Here is a 21,002-nt window from a genome sequence, read left to right on the forward strand (position 1 = left end):
TTCGATTTCATTGTGCTTGTGTCGCTAGGTTGTGCACGCAGTTTCTGGAAGACAAAAACATCTCATCTCTGGTGGCTCCCTCTTCACCGATCCTGTCCCTTATTGATCAACTGTCAACTGGTCTGGACCGCTGGGAACATCAGCATGTTCCTGTCTCTAAGAATATCTATAAACTCTGCACAGCATTTGTGGAGGATAAGAAAGAATCTACAAGCCTCAGTCAATATTCTCATGCACTCTCTGAAGGAGTTTGACTTCATTATGAAACACCGAAAAACATGTGGAAATCCTGGAGACTTTTTTTTTTTGGTAAAAGTTTGCATTTTGTTGATGCCATGGATTTTTCTCTCAAATTTTGTATGTGTGTGTGTGTGTGTATATACACACACACACACACACACACACACACACACACACACACACATACATACATGCTCCATGCTAATTCATAGGAAGTGATCTTGTTAGTCCATTAAATACTTGGCTGCTCTTTCCTCTCCTTTTTTCCATATATTTTTATCTTTAATTGAATCGATAGCAGCTCCTTGAACACTAATTAGAAGGCTCTTCGAGTACAGAAAATGTTAATGGAGAAATAGAGCACAACAAACACTCGTGGAAGCGCACGTGTATTCACACTGATGTTTAAGAGGATATATAAACTGCTGAGTTACATTTAAAAGTTGTCTACGTGCGCGGAGGAAACGGCGGGAATGAAATCGAGGGAGGGTTTTATGTTGAGTCTGTTGAAAGGAATTACCGAAGCGAGTCTGAGATTTTCTGGCAGTGGCAGGATTTTTGAAGAGATAGCTTTGAAAATCTGGTCGAAGAACAGGCCACGCTAGTGCTATAAATGAGCCATAGCCGTGCCAGATACGTCCTAAATATGCTGCTTGTTTTGATTGTCAGTAAAGTATACTTAAACTTAAATGAACTCATCCAGAGAGATTAAGGTGAAGAAAAACTAGTAACCTTGTACCTTGAGTTAAGATTTCCTCTTCTTTTTTCTACTGCTTCCAACGTCAACCATGAATTTCAGCACTTATTATTGTTTGGACCCATACGTGATCATGTGGCTTTTGAAATTCATATCCACACACTAGAATATAAGCCTTAAAAGTCTCCCCTTCCCCTGCCAGATGTTACTGTGGCCTCCTGAACCGACAGAACCTAATGTTCCCGTCCAGCTAGCGCCGTGAGGGACAGGGAGACTCTGGCGTATCTTTATTAGATAGCATGAGATCAGTGGTAGACGGAGCAGGATGCACATTAGAGATTCCAGGAAGAAGGAACTGGATATCTTTATTGCCTCCTCAGTTTAAACACTTAAAATATTAAACTTACATCTCCTGTCTGTTTGCTAAGCAGAGAACAACTGCATGATTATATTATCACACCCAGAAGACAAAAACATGTCCATCAAGGCAAGCTAGTTCATGTAAGGAGGGAAGAAACGTTCCGTACAAGTTTTTGACAACATGTTCAATTTTTATGACTTTTTATTCAACTTAAGGGTGAAAGTTCTATAATACTGTCCCCATCTGAACCCTGCAGTTCGTATAAAAAGGAGCAACATCTGCTGTAAAGAAAGGAAAATGACGTGGGTTTTGTATGTCTGCTTCACCAATGAGGCAAACGCAGACATTATACATGAGAACTTCAAAGAGTTGGTTATTAGAGAGTCATGCGTAAAGATAATTCAACATGTTACCCATTATATTTGTATGCTATGATTAAAAGTGTTCTTGTATTAATAATGAGCTGAGTTCTCGAAGTCAAGTCAAAGACGCGTGCACGACGGGAATACCGGCACAGAAAGTCAGAGTTGCGAGGCCGGTGGGTTGTTTTTTTTCTTTCTGTGCAATTTGGTGACAAATAATGCATAAAATAACACCATCCTCATCTTTTGAGCATGAACTTGTAAGCTTGAAGCACATATTTGTGACAAACTGTAGAAACACACTGCTTTTGTTAAAAGTCATGACAAAAAAAAAACATGCCCCATTCAGCAGGCTGATACTGATAGCAAGGCGTCACTCGCCTTTTCCTCACAGAGAGTCTGAAGGGGCTCATTCGCTTGCAGGAAGCAGGTCCCTCTAGATTCTTTACAGAATGCTAACATCACCATGTGTCTCTTCAAAGAAAAGACTTTTTTCTCCCACATGAGATAACTTTTCAAATCTTGTCACTAATGAGTCTGAATAGATTCAAGATGAAAAAAAATGGGAATATCTCCATTGCTCCAAGGCTGGCGGCAGATTCCGGAGCAAGTTAAGTCCTGCAATAATGTAATTAAACGTTTATTTCACAGAGACGGTGATGCGAGAAACACCTTTTCATGCTGTGCATCCCTGCGCGCTGCATTTTTTTTTTTTATCACGGCATTTATTTATGTTACCTCGAGGCAGCAGCGATATTTGTCAGTGTAGAGCGGCCGCTGATGGTGTAACCGTCAAAGGTGCTGAACCTAAGGGAAGACACATATCTTGTTGTCATTTTAAAAATGAAAGGTTAACAAAAGTGGTTTGAATGTTCAATTATGAGAAATGTTTGTCCAAGTGCAAAAAACAAACAAACAAACAAGCAAACAAGCAAAAACATTATGCTTTTATTCCTGAAAGAGTCACAGTGACAGATCATCATAGCTGTGTTATCGGGTGATATCCCAAAACTGAGGTCATGGACATTATCCCGTGGGAGAAGGGAGGTTCAAACTTGTGATCACTCTGTTACCGGACAGACACTCTACCTCCTAGCCATGCTCAGGAACACACCTCATGATCCAGAAAGTGCAATACAGTGTACAACCAATAATGCGCACCAGCTGAGAAGTGTTTTAAAAAAACTCCAGACATCTTGGTTTTGATTTTTTTTTTTTTTTTAGTGTTTAAAGCCCCCCTGACTCTGTGAAAGAATGCAAAGCACAGACTGTCACAAATGAAACAAGAAATTGTTTTTGTTTATTTTTCCTTTTCATCCCTCAAGCTAACAGAAGATGAAATTCCTGACAATCACGTTACATCACATTCAGTGTATTGAATGACTTAACTTTGGTGATGATGGGTTAAGGACGCTGGGAATGATTGACAGCAGGGAAGGTCAAGAATGACATTCTGTCATCAGTGGATAATAAATAATTCTGAAATGATGAAACATTAAGTTAGATTTATAAGTAGACATGAGAATGTACCAGAATTATGCGTAAAAATATTTTTGTCCGGGAAATAGTTTGTTGGTTTCAATAAATGAAAGTTTCAAAAGAAAAGGAGCAGCGTGTTTCTACTGAATGCTCAAGAGGGAACCCACATCCGAATATAACAAAAACACACTGAACATGAACACACACGAGCGCTGCAGCTCTTATTCTGCTGTCAGAGTCCTGAAAAGCAGAAGAGTGTGATTCAGTCACTTCCTGCTATTGATCCAGTTAAGTGACGAGCAAACCCAAAATGCTGCTCTCTTAAAGGAAAAGCTCTCTCTCCTTTTTTTAAACGGAAAGAAAGTATGACTTGATGGCAAAGTGGTGACACAATGTCAGCTTTGAACATGGCGTTTCGCGTCGTTGCTCTCACCCATACGAAGTCATCAAATCAACGTGGATGAAATCATGCCAGGTAGATTTTATTCCCCACGCAAACGATCAATGCACATTGTCAACATGAATGAATTTCGGCCAGCGGGTCTCAGTTTCAAATCCTGATGCAACAGGAGTTAAGCGAACAATCTCTCGGTGTCGTTTCATGGCGTCATACCTCTTTGTGCACTGGCCTTTGTCTTCCGCTCCTTTTCCAGCTGTGGCCTTGAGGGTTGTTGTGATATTGATGGTAATGAGAACCCTTGATACATTCCTACATGAACATAAAATATTAACTCCCAGCACGGTGTCAAGAACCCTTGATATATGCCTGCCTGCATATAAAATATTAACTCACAGCATGGTGTCAGACAACATGTTCTCAAGGCAAAAATGACCTCAAAACTATCGAAGAGATGGTTTTTATTTTTATGTTGTCAGCATTCGTTTTCCTCATGTAGATAAAATGAATTAGATTGCATTAGACCCCCCCCCCCGCCCCCCATATTGAACTGTACTGTACTGTACCACTTTCCCCAACAAAATGAACCGTCTCAAGAATCCCTGGTCCTTTCTCCAAGTAGAAACACAATGGGCTGAGTCAAGACATTTCTATAAAATTCCTGCAGCAAGAGAACCAGCGCTGGGAATAAAAATTAAAAAAATTATTATGTCTCCCCCTCTGGAAGAATTTTGTCTCTTGGTTTAAGAAAATGGACTGATTGCAACTATGTATGAGGCAAAGTTTTAGCGCTGTCCTCAATAAAACCTGCACACATCCCCCCTGCTATTATGGTAGTTTAATTGGGAGGGCAGTTTAAGCAGTGTTAACTCTTCACTGGCATGCATGATGTTATGAATATAACATTTATTCCTCTTTAAAAAACCCCCAGGTTGCTTCATAATGAGCAGTGAGCATCCACTTCCCTTTCAGGCGATGACAAGAACACTCGTCTGTGTATGAGAGCTGAGTGAGACCCACACACACGCACACACACACGCACACGCACACACAGAGCTGAAGGGGCAGGAATGATTTGGACAAAAATGTTGGATAAACAAGGTGCTCAATCCATACTTGGATGTGGTGGTTCTCTCTAGATATCTGCAGCAGAATATTTAGGCTTGAAATACAATACAGCTCACACACACACATGCCATATCCTGTTTGTCTCCACATCCATCCATGAAAAGTCATGCAATATTATTCTTATACAACCTGTGGGGACAAGAAGCGAGACCTTCTGGACATCTGCAGCTGTTTTTCTGGCTGATATATTTCTCCCATCCTATAACCAAGTGGTTTTTGTTACTGAACCTAACCAAATATAAACAGGATTGTCAAAGCGATCCTAAAAATTTCATTTTGCACAAAAAATAAAAAGGAACATCCAGCTTTTTGTATGATGTTCTCACCGTAGGCCTTTGCGCGAATGTACTGATCACTATTATTTGTCCCATTACTCATTACAGGACAATGAAATTGTTTTTATTTTATGAGAAAACCTTCCACAACGACCTCATTAGAAAGGCACATCATTTTAAATACATCTCTGTTGAGTGTCAGGGCCAAATGTTGAAATGTGACTTACATGCAAACAATGTTCCGAACGAGCCAACAAAAAGAGATTTTATTGAAGGGTTTTCATTGGAAATATGACACCACAAAATATTTTAACCACAAGCTGTCAGGTCCATCGGATGAGCTGTGGAGACATTCGGACTTTGAACTGATTCCACGAGAGCCTAAAAGAACTGAAATGTTTGTCGTGCATTTTATTTCCGATTGTTAGATTTTTGTGTTTCCTCAATGAAGTCAAAGAAATGTAGCCTGAGTGAAATGCTAGGTTCGTAATTAAGTGTTGAATCATCCATTAGTACATTTCCTGCACTCATTCATTAATCATTCAATTTAAAACCCTGCTATATCTCGGAATTGATTATTTTTCCCTCTCCTCGCAGAGAACTGCGTACACTCACGTACACACAGGACCAGCATGGACATGTGAAACTGAACACCCGCCTATATATCGGCGGTTGATAATTAGTCAAAGTAAAAGCCTAACAGTCCATCATAGATCGTTTCACTTATTTGCCTGATTAGGACTCCTCTCAGGACACTGGATGATTGATCGTTCTCTTGCTCTCTGGTTGCAGCTGGAAGGCGAGATAACGCCCACTTTTATCATCTACGTTGCTGTGTTGAGAAGAGTTAATTCTCAAGATAGCGCTGCAGGTTCACCCCTAAATCAATTCAATGGCAAATGAATAATTATGATCTCTTGTACTCCATTAAATCACATTCAACAGAAACTCTCAGGGTTGAAATTGTCCTCCATTATACAGTCGATGGAGTGTCCTACAATGATAAGAGGTCATATACCGACCAGCCCTACTATTACAGCAGTGTGGAATATTTGCTGGGAGACACTGAACCAGTGGTTTTGATCACCTGAAACTAAAAATTATTGTGGTTTTGTTGGATTTAGAAGCCTTTGGTTGCATGCATGAATTGCCACAATAAAAACTTTCACATTTTTGCTACTATAGCCCTGGTATATCCATTTATTTGTCATACTTGTGTACAGTTTTTATGCAGCGCCCTCCCTGAACGTCACGGTCGACCACAACAACAGACATCCCCGAGGGTACACAGAGGACTAACAACGGTTTAAACCATATTCCCTATTATTGTGCGCAATGAGAGATCAGTGGACCAGGGATTCATCAGAGAAACTTCCCAGAGTGAGAAGTAATGTGAAGATACTAAGGAGGACCGCCCGATGCTACATCTGCAGCCTTTTAGATGATTCGTGCACACAAGAATAAATATGAGAGCAGAAGGAGGATGTTGTTTCATTAACAACAGATGGTGCCACCCTGGTCACATTACCATGAAGGAGAAATTCTGTAGTACCAATGCGGAAATGTTTAGTGTTGAGCTGTACTACTACCCACGAGATGTTCACACGCCACTCTGTGTGTGTGTGTGTGTGTGTGTGTGTGTTGTCATCCATTCCTTCAACTTGAGACTCTACAGCCCGACGTTTTTCTTCGTGATCTTCAGGGACCCCAGTCACACAATTATTTCTCTTTGCTTGTGTTTGAGCAATCGTAGGCTGGCCAGGTCATTTTAATGTGTGCATCAAAGAAAGATTTCTTTTTAATTTTCTGATTTGTTCTTGCTAATGATTTTGAGGTGGGAGAACTTTTGTCAAATGCAGGATGGTGTGACAGACCATGCTGCAGGCCACTGCAGGTTAAGAAAGAGAAGAGTGATGGGGGCAATGTGCAACATCACCACTAGATGTCACTGTAGGCAATACACTTCCATTAAACATGGGCTGGAACCATGATTATTCGGCGCATCGTCACCATGTCATCACTGTAGCTGTCTAAAGACTTAACGAATCATATTTTCATATAAATTAACAACCTTTACATTCACACGATTGATAATTGGGTTCACACAATGATCACTGAGCTTACTGCAGCCATGGAAATTTCCCCACAATCCCCACCAGAAGTCATTTAAGGATATCGCGACATCCCTGCATACTGGAGGACGCATACTCCGTAGAGCTAGTTCCCGTTTGCTCTCTGCAAACTCAAATACAGATAAATAAATTAGCTGTGCAGTTCATAAATACTCCCCAAATGTTACTGCCATGATACTCACCAAATTCAGATTAGCGCAGGAATTTCGTGACCCTCGGAACAATTCATCATCTATTTAACGGAAAAAAAGTGGAGCAGCCTCGCAGAATAGACATGCTACAGCATAGCTTTACATGAGAAGTGTGCAAATAACACCTTACATCCTATTTGATGCATCTATTCCCTTTTTTCCAAAATTTGGTTCCATTTCATCATTCTATGAATTAGTCGTTTTTACTGAGCTGTAAGCATGCATGAACATAGAAAATTACAAAATAGCTTGAGTAGACACTCCTCTGCTGCTGCAGAAGTTATAGGCTCAGGGGCTGCCTTTTTATTATTATTTTCCCAAAATACTAAAAATTAACCAGCATGATCCCTGATGCCCTTAAGAGTTCTATCCCAATGAATGTAATTATTAGTGGACGGAGGCAAACTATACAGTAAATGGAGTTGGGGCTTTCTGTGACCGCAGGCGCGCGTTGTGGAATAAGTTTCAAATAGCAAGGCATTAATGAGTTTTCTTTCACCAAATGGATTATGAATAACTTTAACAGCCTTCCATTACTTACTAAACCCTTATTAAGTATAGACTTGGGTGAGGGACGGTGAAAGATTATTTCTTTTAATTCGATTTTATTTGGCCTCTGCACCTAAGGGAACGACTGCAAGTCCCCCACGTCCTTGACACTTCCAGCTAGTGTGAATGAAGTTGCTATTATTGATATTCTACCAACAACAACAACAACAACAACAACAACAACATTCTTTGCACACATTAAAAAGATGCTGAAGTTCTGTCAAAACTTTTCTTTTAGTTATACATTTCTCTTAAATCCCAGTAGGATTCTCTCCCCCTCAATTCGCCCCGGGATAATGTTTCCACATGACTAACCTGTCCGATGCAGTTAACGCTAGCGTGTCCACTCAGTCACGTATGTTCACCTGTGCCAGCAAACACTGCACTTAAGTAATAAGGCAAATGTGGCTCCTCTGTGCTCCTTACAGTTGTGTTTTGTAGTGGAAATGATGGAATCAGTATCAGCTCATTAATCCTTAAGCCAGCTGCTACTGAAAGCTCTGGGAAAGTGTCTCTTCTTCACCCGAGGCCTGTCAGTTCAAATCCCACCAAGCAGAGCGACCTTTAAATGCTGACTAGATAAGGGAATGGACATCAGCGCAAGCAGGAGTTCTAGTTAAGATCCATCCTGGTGGAATATGGTGCAGGGCTGAGCAGAAAACCCAAGCGTCAATTAGCGCTAATGACAGATTCTACATGAAAAACCTGCTCAAGCTTCAACTCCAGTTCAAGATACAAGAATTAAACATTAATTTGAACAATTATGCCTAAATTGTTTGGAGTACTAACATCAGGAACAATATATACTTATTTATAGAAAAGAAAACCTGTAGCAAATCAATTAAAAATAGATCAAAAGGAAGCTTCGGACATTATTCAAGTTGGACTGCTTAACATTTTCTGAGAGAGAATCATCAAAATTCTACTGCACATCTGTGAGTCCACTCCAAGCTTAGCTCCAAAAGACTTGAACCAGTAGGAGCCTTGTAGACTAGTGCGGGATTACAGACTACAGGCTCAAGATAAACGCTAAACCGTGCTGCTTTTAGCCGGTCCATGATTTCAATCTGGAACAAAATGTCCGATGAGACTAGAATCACTTCTGAGCAACTTTAATCTCAACTCAAGGTTTACCATTTTAAAACCAATTTAAAGGCTTTTTCCTGACTACGTGTCTGTGTTTCTGTTGATTTTATACAAATGATTTTAAAGCACTTCATAAATGGCCCAGTAGCCTCAGAAAAGTTCAATTTTACCCTAGTGTCCAATTTTGAGTTTCAAACTCAGTTTCTATCATTCAGATCTCAGTTCTGCTGACAAAGTTTTCTCTATTGTACCTGTAGATAAATTAACTAATGTTTCCTCCCCCCCCCCTCTTTTGATGAAAAGTAAAAATTACTTACAACATACTGTCTATTTCATTCTTGAAACCCTGTTTTTTTAATTCCGAAGCCACCCGACTGACATAAAAAAAAACAAAGAATTACCTTTTTGTTTCTTCCATCCAAATCGTGTCCAAAAATGGCATCACCATCATCATCAGGCGTCTCAGGGTTAGCGGATGTACCTTGTTTTAAACAAAATACTTATCTGAGAACACACAATGTGTCAGCCATTACTGACACATTTCATTAAATGTTCAAACTCTCAAAGGGAATCATCACCAGAAGCGAAGCTCAGGACCTGGACATTTTTCGCAGATGACTCCCTTTCATAAATACGACACAGATTGTTTAAGATCACAAGCTTTTGGAGACAGCAATCATCTATTTTGACATAACACATGATTTTAAAAAGGGAAACGGACAGTGGCTTGAAAGGGAGACTATAACTGGATAACTATGAACTTTACATTGTTATGTGTGGTTGCGGGTTGAGTTGTGTCACCCTGGTGTTTTCTTCTCTGGTTCCCGGTGCGCGTTTGTGTAAGCCGAGGCCTAGCAGCTGTTCATTATGTAGCACTGTGCTGAGCTGTGTGTACCGGACATTTACAGAAGCAATCTGCTCTCAGTAAACAATCTGCCGTTGGTGTTTTGTGCTTCTCCAAACATAGAAATGAGCCGGAATTAGTTGCTCTTCAGATTGGGGTTCCATCCTTTCAGACATTTGGGTTAGACAGATGAATTTGGAGAACGTCTGGGGGGTGCAGAGCTGTTGTGCCAATATAAAGCAGTGATTAGGCTCTGTGAGACCCAGGGCTGGGTAAACGGGACGTACTTCAAACCCATCCAGTTTCCAAAGCTGCACTGTCATTCATTTAACAAACTGCAGTATTTAAAAAAAATAAATTAGTTGGCATTAAATTTTTTTATTTTCATTTGGTAAAACTGCTTTTGGTGGAGAAATGCCAACGTGCTAAAACATAAAACTTAAGGGGTGAAACAGAAGTTAATTTTAACCACCTTTTTGGTTCAGTTGGTTTATATTTTCATCTCCAAGTGAGTGTGAAATGTTCAAGAAATGAATTTGTAACAATTTTCATTTTGTTAAAACTGTTTTAACTAGTATCCCAAAAAAGGGTCACTATTAAAATCAAGGTATTGGTACCTGTATCGGTTCAGCCCCTATGAGACCACCGGAAAGTTTTAGTTGACGTTTCCTTCTGTTAAGCCCCCCTTCCCCCCAAAAGAGACAGGAGTCACTTTTATGGCAAATCCACGAAAGAAAACACTGAAGGTCACAGAAAAATAATGTTTCAAAAAAACTGGGCTCCCTGGGTATTAAAATGTGGTTGAGAGAATGCATTTCACAGCCCCCGACTAATTCTATCAAAATGACAAAGACAAAAAATATGGCTCAAAACAAAAGAGAACCGGAGTTAGGAATCGCTGTGAAGATCAGAGTGATAAGGGCCAGGAGGCTGGTGGAAAACAGTTTAGAATCAAAGGGAAAACCCACTTTGACCACTAGTTGAACTCAGTCACGCAAACAGAGGGTCAGATGGTCTACTGGTGGTGTTGACTCTCCTGACGAGGGAAAGCAACCTCCTTATGTGACCTCTCAGCCAGGCTGAGGGAGGGAGACCATCACAGGTGCAGCCGGTAGCTCCTGATGAGCCAGGAGGAGGGAAACCTGTCGCCTGGACTTGACAGCGTCTCTGTTCTCAAATTAGCTCAACACAGTTTCTGATTGTTCTAATTGCTGATTGGATTTGAACTACAAAACAAATTGAATTCAAACTGATAATAAAAAACTAAATTAAATGAAAATGAATGTAAATCTATATAAAACGTTCCTTGTATATACGTACGTATATATGATATAAAAAAATCTATAGGTCTGCGTAACATTATAAATTGACAGCAGTGTTTCATACCTCAACATTCTCTGTTGTCAACTATAACTTGTTTTTATCTTTCAGTTCTCACCTATCTAACATATACTGCTGAACTGAATCCCACCATGTTTGTTTTCGTAACTGCAGGAAGAGGACAGAGGAAAGCAGATCTATAATCAACGGCCACCTGGCGAGCAAGTCCATGTATGACAGCTTTTAATGGGCAACCTTGCTTGCCTCTGTAAATTATTCTCTGTTCACCACACTTGAAGTGTTTCACCACTTACAGGAAAGCCTATATCTCTCCTGGGACCCTCCCACCGCCAAAATGTCTGATTAACTGGGGAAAAGTGCTGCTTATCCTTTTACTCACAGCATGAGATGATATAAGAAGGCAAACAAAAGAAAAACTGTTGTTTCAATATAATGTGGCAGATTTTATTGACTTTAATTCAAGCTTTGAATCAATGAAAGGAATTTAAATCAGGTCCATCACAACAATTTCCTGTTAAACCTGTCAAACCTGCTGGCACATTGAGAAACTGTTAAAAGTGGCTACAAGTAATGCTCATTTAAATCTATACTCACTGAGTAAAAGGAGTGTATTTATTGTGGAAAACTGGACCACCTGCATTTAGATTTGTTCCAGAGAATCCAAGCTTTCCCCATGCAAACTGTGCATGAGTCAAAACGTTAGTTCGCTGAATGATTTACAGCAGACTGTCGCGATTTCACTGGAAAAAGAGGAGTCATCTCCTGTAGCGTCTAAAACGAAGATTCGGATTGAAGATTTAGATTTTGATTTAATATTTAGATTTAGACTCAACATTTAGGTTAAACATTTAACATTAAGATTCAGAATAAAATTTAGACTTAGCTTTAACATTTAGATTGAGATTTACCTTTTGTATTTAACATTTAGATTTGGACTTAACGTTTAGATTTTGATTTAACACATGGATTAAACATTTACATTCAGTATTTAGATTTAGACCCAACATTTAAATTTAACATTTGTATTTAACGTTAAAATTTAGATTTAAAATTTGTATTTAACACTTAAAATTCAGATTTAACATTGACATTTCCAGTTAAGATTTACTTTTAGCATTTAGATTACATTTAACTCTTAACATGTAGATTTAAATGTATTATTTGATTTTTTTCTCACATATTTTCAAGAATGTTTGTCTCAAATGTGTTGAAAATTAGCTAAATGCGAAGAAAATTAACTAAATATTGAAAATATAACTAGCAATGTCGTCAAGTTTTTGTTGTTTTTTTTAATTCAGCACCCCATCATAACACGGTTAAGTTTACAGCACTACTTTTAATATTATTCACTTAAATTAGGCCTACAGGGTGAACAACTTGTTCTGCTTACCTTCCAGCCTTCTCCATGGTAGCTTTAGCTCAGGTGCTCTCGGCAGCCTGTGCTAATGTCAGCAAAAAGAGACAGGCCAAATTAAAAAGTCTCCCTCCTGTTTTCTCTGGCAGACCCAACTTTCTACCTCTAATTTAGCATGAGCTCAAATCAATGCAATGAATTGTTTTTCCCTTCTTCCCTTGGTGATTCTGGCATGCTTGTTGAATCTGTGAGAAGACCCAGCACACCCTCCCGCTGCAGCGTTTTAATTGTGGCTGTAATATCCAGTGCAGCAGGTGTGTTTGTTCTTCTATGACTCACGATGTGGGAACATCGTGTTTACAATGTCCTTGTGGGGACTTGCCTCTCCTCTGGGAACGAAAGGAACAAAGAAAACAAGTCCTCATAACATAAATCGTCCCTTTTTTTAGACACTGCACAGTGTCAGTAGGAAGTCATTTTATCTTCTCAAGGGTTACAATGTCAGTAGGAAGTCATTTTATCTTTTCAAGGGTTTCAATGTCGGTAGGAAGTCATTTTATCTTTTCAAGGGTTTCAATGTCGGTAGGAAGTCATTTTATCTTCTCAAGGGTTTCAATGTCAGTAGGAAGTCATTTTATCTTCTCAAGGGTTTCACTAAGGTTCTGATCACCACTGCTCCCGGTGCAAAACTTTTACGCTTACCAAATCTGACCTTAACAATAAAAAAAATCATTTTTGCAAAACAATTGAATGTTTTTTTGAAAGTAAATCATGATTCCATTCAATCATATTTTCAATTTATATATAAACCAACCAGAGCAGAAATACTGAAATTCCACATTAATGCTGAGTTGGAAAATGTTGTAGTGAAAATTGTACGGGGTAGTGAACACACCATGATGTGCTTGAAGTATGTGACCAGTGTATTCATCACGCCTCCACCACAAGAGGTGAAAAATAGCACAGACTAAAACATCCTCTTTTGGAGGACCTATAGACTTCCAAAGTATTATATGAAAAAAAGTAGGATTATACTTTGTTTTTTTTAATCATTCGAGCTTTGTCAAACTTTTGATTACGTCATCTTCTTTCATACCACCAGCTTTTTATCTTCATCCCTGACTCCAAACATTCACGTTGCCCCTGTGGAGGGAGAAAATGCGTTCAAATGAATCTGATTCAGCAGAGTTTTTTGGTAATTGCGGTTCAATATTTGGTACCTAGAGATGGAAAATTGGCAAAAGAGAGGGGGCAAGACAATTACTCCACTGGGAACTCGCTTTACAACCTTTCCCAAAGACATTCCATATAGCAATTGTGTGTGACAGAAGTAACTGCACTAGCAATACAAAAATAGATTTTTGGGAGAGAAGTTGTCAAGCTTGCTCATTAGCTCACCTGGGTGAATCTGTGGATCACTGAGGGTGGGTGCTTTTGGAAAAACTGTCAGGCAGTGTACGCAACACTTGCGAACAGTGAAGAAAGAGAAAAGCAGGGCCATGTTGTTGACCACAGTATACTGGATTTAAATATTAACATGGCTCTCGGGTGTTCCCATCCCAGGCAGACAGTAAATACTCATGGGATCATGGCAATACCTTTGAAGCTGCTAACGGTTGCTGGAAAACAGGCTAAAAAATATATTTTCCTCCCTATGCATCCAACCGTCTCAAGTCATGAAGAAACACTCCTGGATGATTAGGTTACCCACTTAAACAAGAACAAGTTAAATGGAAATTGATTTCAAATGAAGCAAATTGTCACACAAACATTGTCCACGGATGTACATCAGTGTCATAGATTGCTGCAAACTCCAAAAAGAAAAAGTCCTTGGAAAAGGGACACTAAATCCCTACAACTACTAAATGTAAATCTGACCTTTTAAACCAAGTAATGACTGTCCAAAACATCCCGATATACCCTCACTCGCAATGTCGGCTGGTACACTGGGTCCTCACACAGATAGCACACACTTACCCACACTCACACACACTGAAGAAGTACACGCATCACTACTCCGGCTCGCAGCACGTAACCATCTGTCACGGCCAGTTTGACTCAGAGCCAGAGCTTTGGATCCAATTTAAAGAAAGTGTCACATGACTTGAGCTGTTAATTGTGAAATCAATTTTTGAGATGATCGGTACCTCGTCCAGTTTTCCCATTAAATATCTGCAAAGTTAAATTACAGATCTGTCTGGACATTACTGGTGTGGAACACCTTTCCCACTCCTGTTTTTCCTACTCATCAGACTCTCTGAGTCTGAGAGAGGAGGCAGCCATAATAAAACTAAAGTGGGAGATTTTTAGATTAATAGGTCGTGTGTGTGTGTGTGTGTGTGTGTGTGTGTGTGTGTGTGTGTGTGTGTGCGTGTGTGTGTGCGCGCGTGCATGTGTATGTCCACGCACGCGCATGCAAGCGAGACAGAGTTGCAAGAATGGAAGTTCATTGAAGTACACCACTGAATGAAACTCTCATCATTTTTGATTAAAGCCACACATTTAGATAAGACAGAGAACTCCTCAATTATTTTTCAATGTGATTATAATCTCATAATAGTACCAGTTCTGTATATGGATGAATAATCTCTGGAATAGGAATATACATGGGGGGGGGGGGGGGGGGACCAAACATGCACACAGGACAGAACCACATTTGATATATAATCCTTTCAAATGTCCAATTCTATGTAAAAACAGAAATGTGAGATATTGAGTTGAAAATTCTCAAGCTCACCCAAAAGATGGAAGCTGAAGAGGTGAAACTCTGGTGCTTTTTAATAACAGCGCCGCCTCCATTTTGGACCAAATACGTCAATAGAAACAGCACAGAACAACAACTAAGATGACCAGGAAGAAAGCGGAGTCCCAAACACATATTTACCCATTTGACTTGGAAGTGTAAGTCAGAAATGGCAATGAGCCCTGTGCTGATGTTGTGAAGGGACAACCAGTCAGCAACACTGTTGTTCCTGAGGTTTGATTATGGTCCAAACTCTCTGGTTTTGTTCCTCCCTTTCCTCGCAAGCAGCAATCTGGCCACCTCATTAAACTTTATACCCCCCAAGCAGAGCCGATGGGGGACAATAAGCTGTTGTAGGACACAAGACGGTAAAGGCTGAGTCCAAGTTCACTGCTCTTCAGTCAGAGACGACCACAGGAATCTTTGGAATATAGGATCTGAGGACAGCTGTGGCGCTTGATCCAGTCCTCCTTGCACAACTATGACTTTAGGCTGATATCAAGGAGCAAGATTAACAAGTTTGTGAGGTAACTTCTGTTTTTCAGGTGGATGGCAACTGGCAATAGACCTAAAGATCAATAAGAAAACCGCCAACCGATCCTACCTTTTATTTTGGAATATGACGTCCCAACATGAGGTCCACGTTCCTTAGTTTTTGATAACTTTTGACATTCTCTAACATCCAGCTTGACTCCCATTTGTCATCTTTTTTCAAAGCGGTTTTCAAACATGGATAATGTAAAATATGTAATGTGGTGATCTCATAGCCGTCTCCCATCAAATATATTTCATCCATCCATTTTCTTCTGCTTATCCTGTTAAGGGTCGCGGGGGGCTGGACCCTATCCCAGCGGCTTTTGGGCAGTCCAGGACACAGGACCAACACATACAGACAGACAACCATTCACACTCACAGTCACACCTACGGTCAATTTAGAGTATCAATCAGCCTCGTCCCCTCTTGATGTCTTTGGACTGTGGGAGGAAGCTGGAGTACCAGAGAGAACCCACACAGGAACAGGGAGAACATGGAGACTCCACACAGGAAGATCCTGTGCTGGAGCTGGGACTCGAACCCAGAACCTTCTTGCTGTGAGGCGACAGTGCTGACCACTGCACCACCGTGCCACCCTTCAAATATATTTCACAATATCAAATGAGTTCATAGGCTAAAATGAACCTGCAAAGTTGTTACAACATTTTTCAAATTCTGTCAAAATCAGAAATCTGGTTTTGTCATCTGATCAGCTCAGCTGCTGAGATTGCATGACTTCATAAATGTTCTTAGCTCAGATAGTGTTCAGTTTTAGGTTGGTTTTCTGCATCTTATATTAAAATTTTAAAATATCCCGAAAGACTCTCACCACAAAATCTAAAGTCAAATAGAGGGAGTTAAAAAAAAAAAAAAACCTATCAATGTGAATTTGTAAATACCGTGTACTGTAATTCCCTGGTAATGTGGTATTGGCTCAGCATGCAGCTAACGGCAGGGATGGGCGAATAAATCAGCATACACTTCCAGAGTCTATTTAATCTGATCTTACAATCAGAACAGAGAGAAAAGGGGAGAAAAAAATATGAAATGGATTGATAGAGCGAGAGAAGAAGCAGCAAACAGCTCATTTTTCACCAGGGAGCTGTGTGCTTCAGATGCTGCATAAAAGCAGTGAAATGGCAGGGGAAGAGATTTAGAATAAAGAGAAATGATTAGAGTTATAGACACAAAGAAGCGCAGTTTAAACTGCAATGATTTTGTACACCTTAGTTTTGCTCAAGGATGCGTTTACTGTTGTCCAACTGACAAATGAACCAAATGTTTCAATTTGTTTTGAATGTAAGTCCAAAAATGTAAATAAAGAACTCTATTAAACAATATTTTTATTGTTATTATTATCATTATGATTATTATGGGACATTGCTGTTGAAAATTGCAATAACGTAAAAAAAAACTGAGCGTCGTAAATGCCATAGGATTGTAAGTGAATGAACTTTCCTACAAAATTCCTTCAACTTCCAATTTTTTCAAACACTGTATACATTTTTCTTTTTGCAATGTAATTATTTAACCAATAACAATAAACAAGCTTGTCTCGTGCCCGTTGCTTTGGTGTGATTGCTGCTTTCGTCCAAACCAATAAGGGAACTAAACTAACTGGGTTGTGAAAGAGATCTCTTTTATGTCTCGAGACATAAAACCTTTCCATTGTACTTGTAACACTTGAGGTTATTTAAGCAAGGAATTGTCTACATTCAAGCAAAGAGCAAAAAAATATTTGCTGAAGTGCTGCTTCATCCTGCAGCTGACGTACAAACCAACCATATCGGGTCAAATCTCTTCTGATCATTGTGCTGATCAGCACGTGGTTTTGTGCGTTGGCTAACTCTTGATCAGCGCCTGCTGTATGGTAGGTGAAAAGTGCAAACAATGTCCCAATAGAGCAGAAGTGAGCAAATAATATATCACAGGAAGGTATATGAAAGGAAACAAACTGTTCTTTTTTCTTTTATTGCACCGGGCTACGATGTTGACTCTCAGACCACTGGGAATGTCCTGAGCCGGGTACCCCGGGGCTGTTCGACTGCTGCCATAGCTGTGAAAAAGTTGCAACACCTGGTGTAAGATTCCCTTTTTAAGTCAGCAAATAAAAGTAGAAGCGTTAGTGTCCTGAAATACAGCAGTTTTTGACACATTTTCATTTTCAACATTTAGTATTCAGATGCTCCAAAACATGTGGGACGAGTAATTGGTAATTATTGTAAGATTTTTACTCTTTTACAGCAGCAAGAGAAACATTCACCCCATATGCTCAACAAAATAGTCCCAGTCAGTGTTTCTATAGCGACAGAGGAAGGTTCAAGATGTGCGAAGAGGTCCCGCTTCTTCAAGTCATCCAGCAGCCAGTAGACTGATGGATTAAGTGATTTGAGAGGTGGCCTAACCAGTCGATAGGTGAGCTCAAGCTTTGACTAGGAACTGACACCGTCGCTCCTGGCTAGCGGAAGTCTGAGCCATGAATCCCACGGTAGCCTTCGCCAATCATTAACTAGTACACGAGCAATGGACGTTACAAGACTATTCGGTTTTATAGTTCTGAACAGGAAGAATCAGATTGGATTTAAGTTGTATGTATTTCAAGTGTCCTTCCCATATGTCACCAGTTACCACACAGGTTCTCAATAACTTGAGAGGTGTCAAAATGCTTGTGAAAAAAATGATAAATAACATTTTTATACTTAAAACTGTTTATTCCATTCTACTGCTGGAACAATTACAATATTTGTTTTGACACAGATTTTATTGAGTAAAAAGATGTTTGCACTTGAAAATAAATTCAGTAAATAATTCTCAAATGAAGGCCTGGATGACTTGTGGCACTGCTGTTTTGTTTTTACGTATTCATAGGCTCAGTTACGTGGATCATGTATTTCCCTCCATTATTCTGGGATGCTTACTTGTTAATTGGTACAGTGCACTTATTTGACCACGTTGTCCTCAAAAATTAGGTTTAGTTTTATGTAAATGTGGTGTTTTGACCTTAAACTCCAAAAAAGTAACCTGAAACTTGTGGGAATACGTTTGGAATGAAGTTCGCTAAATGGGTGGAGGACTGAAAAGCTGATAAACAGTCAAACCAGATGGGGTCGTGTGTGACGTGAGAAGACAACAAATGCATGACTGACATGGAGCCAACACAAAGGCTAAATAAAGCACTTGAGAAAAAAAATTCTATTCTGTTTTGTGGGCAATAAAGTGGGAACCAAGGTCACAACCAGATTATTAAAGGGGGGTTGCAACTCACACAGGTTGAGATCCACTAGACCAGGGGTGGGCGACCATGTGCCATGGAGGGCCGTGTGTATGCAGGTTTTCCTTCCAACCAAACACTTTAACAGGTGATTCCACTGATTAACACTCTTCTGTGGCTGAAGGTGTGTTAATCAGTGGAATCACCTGTTAAAAAGTGTTTGGTTGGAAGGAAAACCTGCATACACACGGCCCTCCATGGCACATGATTGCCCACCCCTGCACTAGACAAACAGGCCCAGGATCAGTGAAAAGGTCAAGGCTCTCATCCCTTCATGTTCTTACTAGTGATATTCATGTCCATTGTGGGTTTTTCCCCCCTTTACAAACCTTTGCGCTGTTTCTGATATTGTTTAGATTAAAACAAGAAAAGTTGCATTCTTACTCCTCTGTCTCTCTTCACTTCAGTCGACTCTCTCTCTCTCTTCACCTGCACTCGGAGGCTCAGCGAAGTGCGTTGCCGTGTCACATCCCATCAGCGAGCCGACCCAGTCATGTGCATCACATCGTAGATCGACATGTTTCCTGACGGGCTGCCAGGCAGTTTTCAAGGTTAGACGCAGAATCATAGCACTGTGACAGCTAAATGCATTCGGTTTTAACCAGTAAATTCCCACTGTGAGCAGACTGATGGAGGTAATAAAACTTAATTTGTGCCACATGAAACAGATTACTGGTTTGGCATCTTGAACAGCAGGTTATTTCAGTCAGTTGTATTTTCAGCAAATTGCAATATTAGCATGCTGGGATGCCTTTAGAATTTGGTTTTGAATCCCTGAGAGGAGGGTATGACATCAAGAGTTATTTGGTTTGCAGCCCAGATCCATAATTCCTGGAACAAAAGCCCTCCGCCCTCCTCAGAGATATTTCAGTTTATTTATTTGTATTTTAGCTGAATCGGTATTTGATAAAGTGGAATAATGACACAGGGAGTAGCTCAGGACTGTTGACTCTGAGCTTCATGCTCCCAAAGGAAATATGCATAGATTTGATCTTGAATTTCAGGTTTTTCTGGCATCTATCAGTTGAATGGTGCAGGAATTTGCCCTTAAACCCCAAAGTAATTTAGCATTGTGTAACATCTGGTTCCGTCTCCTCAAAGTCAGTGTGAGTTTTGAATTGGTTTTTAGGTGAAATGCCTTAAATAAGGTCGGTGGTTCACAGTAGCTTATATTTTATTCTATAAGAGAGAGAAAAAAAAAAAACAACCTGCCGACCAATCATGAGGTTGTGAAATCACAAGTACCTGTGCACTAGCTTGCTGAGTAGAAAGGTACTCAAAGTTGTGTTTAGCTCTGCAGGTTTTAGGCCGCAAACAAAATGTGACTATACAGTAGTCCAAACAGGTTCATTTAGCCTGACTGGTATTAAACATTTCAAAGTTCTTGTACATTGAATTATAACTTTTGCAAATTGATGTGATGAAATTTGAACCTGACCGCAGTGCTAGAAGAAAGGTCACCATGAATGAGAAGGCAGTTGTCGAAAAATGCAACAAAAAAACCCCCAAAAAATGCCAACATCGTGCTGACGTTACAGGAACTCTCGCAGGATCAGCAGAATGACTCATCTCCTGATGAATATGAATAGCAACATTTCTTGTGTAAATTATGAGATATTCCGGATTGACATTTCCATCCAAATGCTGCTAGCATGACTTAAAAAAAAAAAACTGCAGAGATGACATTTGAATCAGCGTAAATGTAGAGCAGATTTTCACGAGGCCGACATATATTCCTACCTGTGTCGCTCTCTGAGCGGCTCCTCTTCCTCCTCTTCATTCATATCCCCAACACATTTCTAACCTTCTGTTCTCACCCTTTTCCTGCGTCTCTCGATGTTTCCAGTTAAAAGTGAGAGTGGTTGTGGGAGGCAGAATCCTCCACCAGGTAGGAGCGCATTCGCTCCCCGAGCCTGATCACTAACTCATTCGGATCAAAGGTCATCCACTCAGGGCCCATTTATAACAGTGACACCTCTGCTTGTCGGCAGCAGCTTGTCAGGCCGGCAGACGAGGC

Source organism: Aulostomus chinensis, chromosome 17, assembly GCF_037954235.1.
Source record: "Aulostomus chinensis isolate RoL2024-O1b breed Wild chromosome 17, RoL_Achi_v1.0, whole genome shotgun sequence".
In the NCBI taxonomy this organism is placed as follows: domain Eukaryota; kingdom Metazoa; phylum Chordata; class Actinopteri; order Syngnathiformes; family Aulostomidae; genus Aulostomus; species Aulostomus chinensis.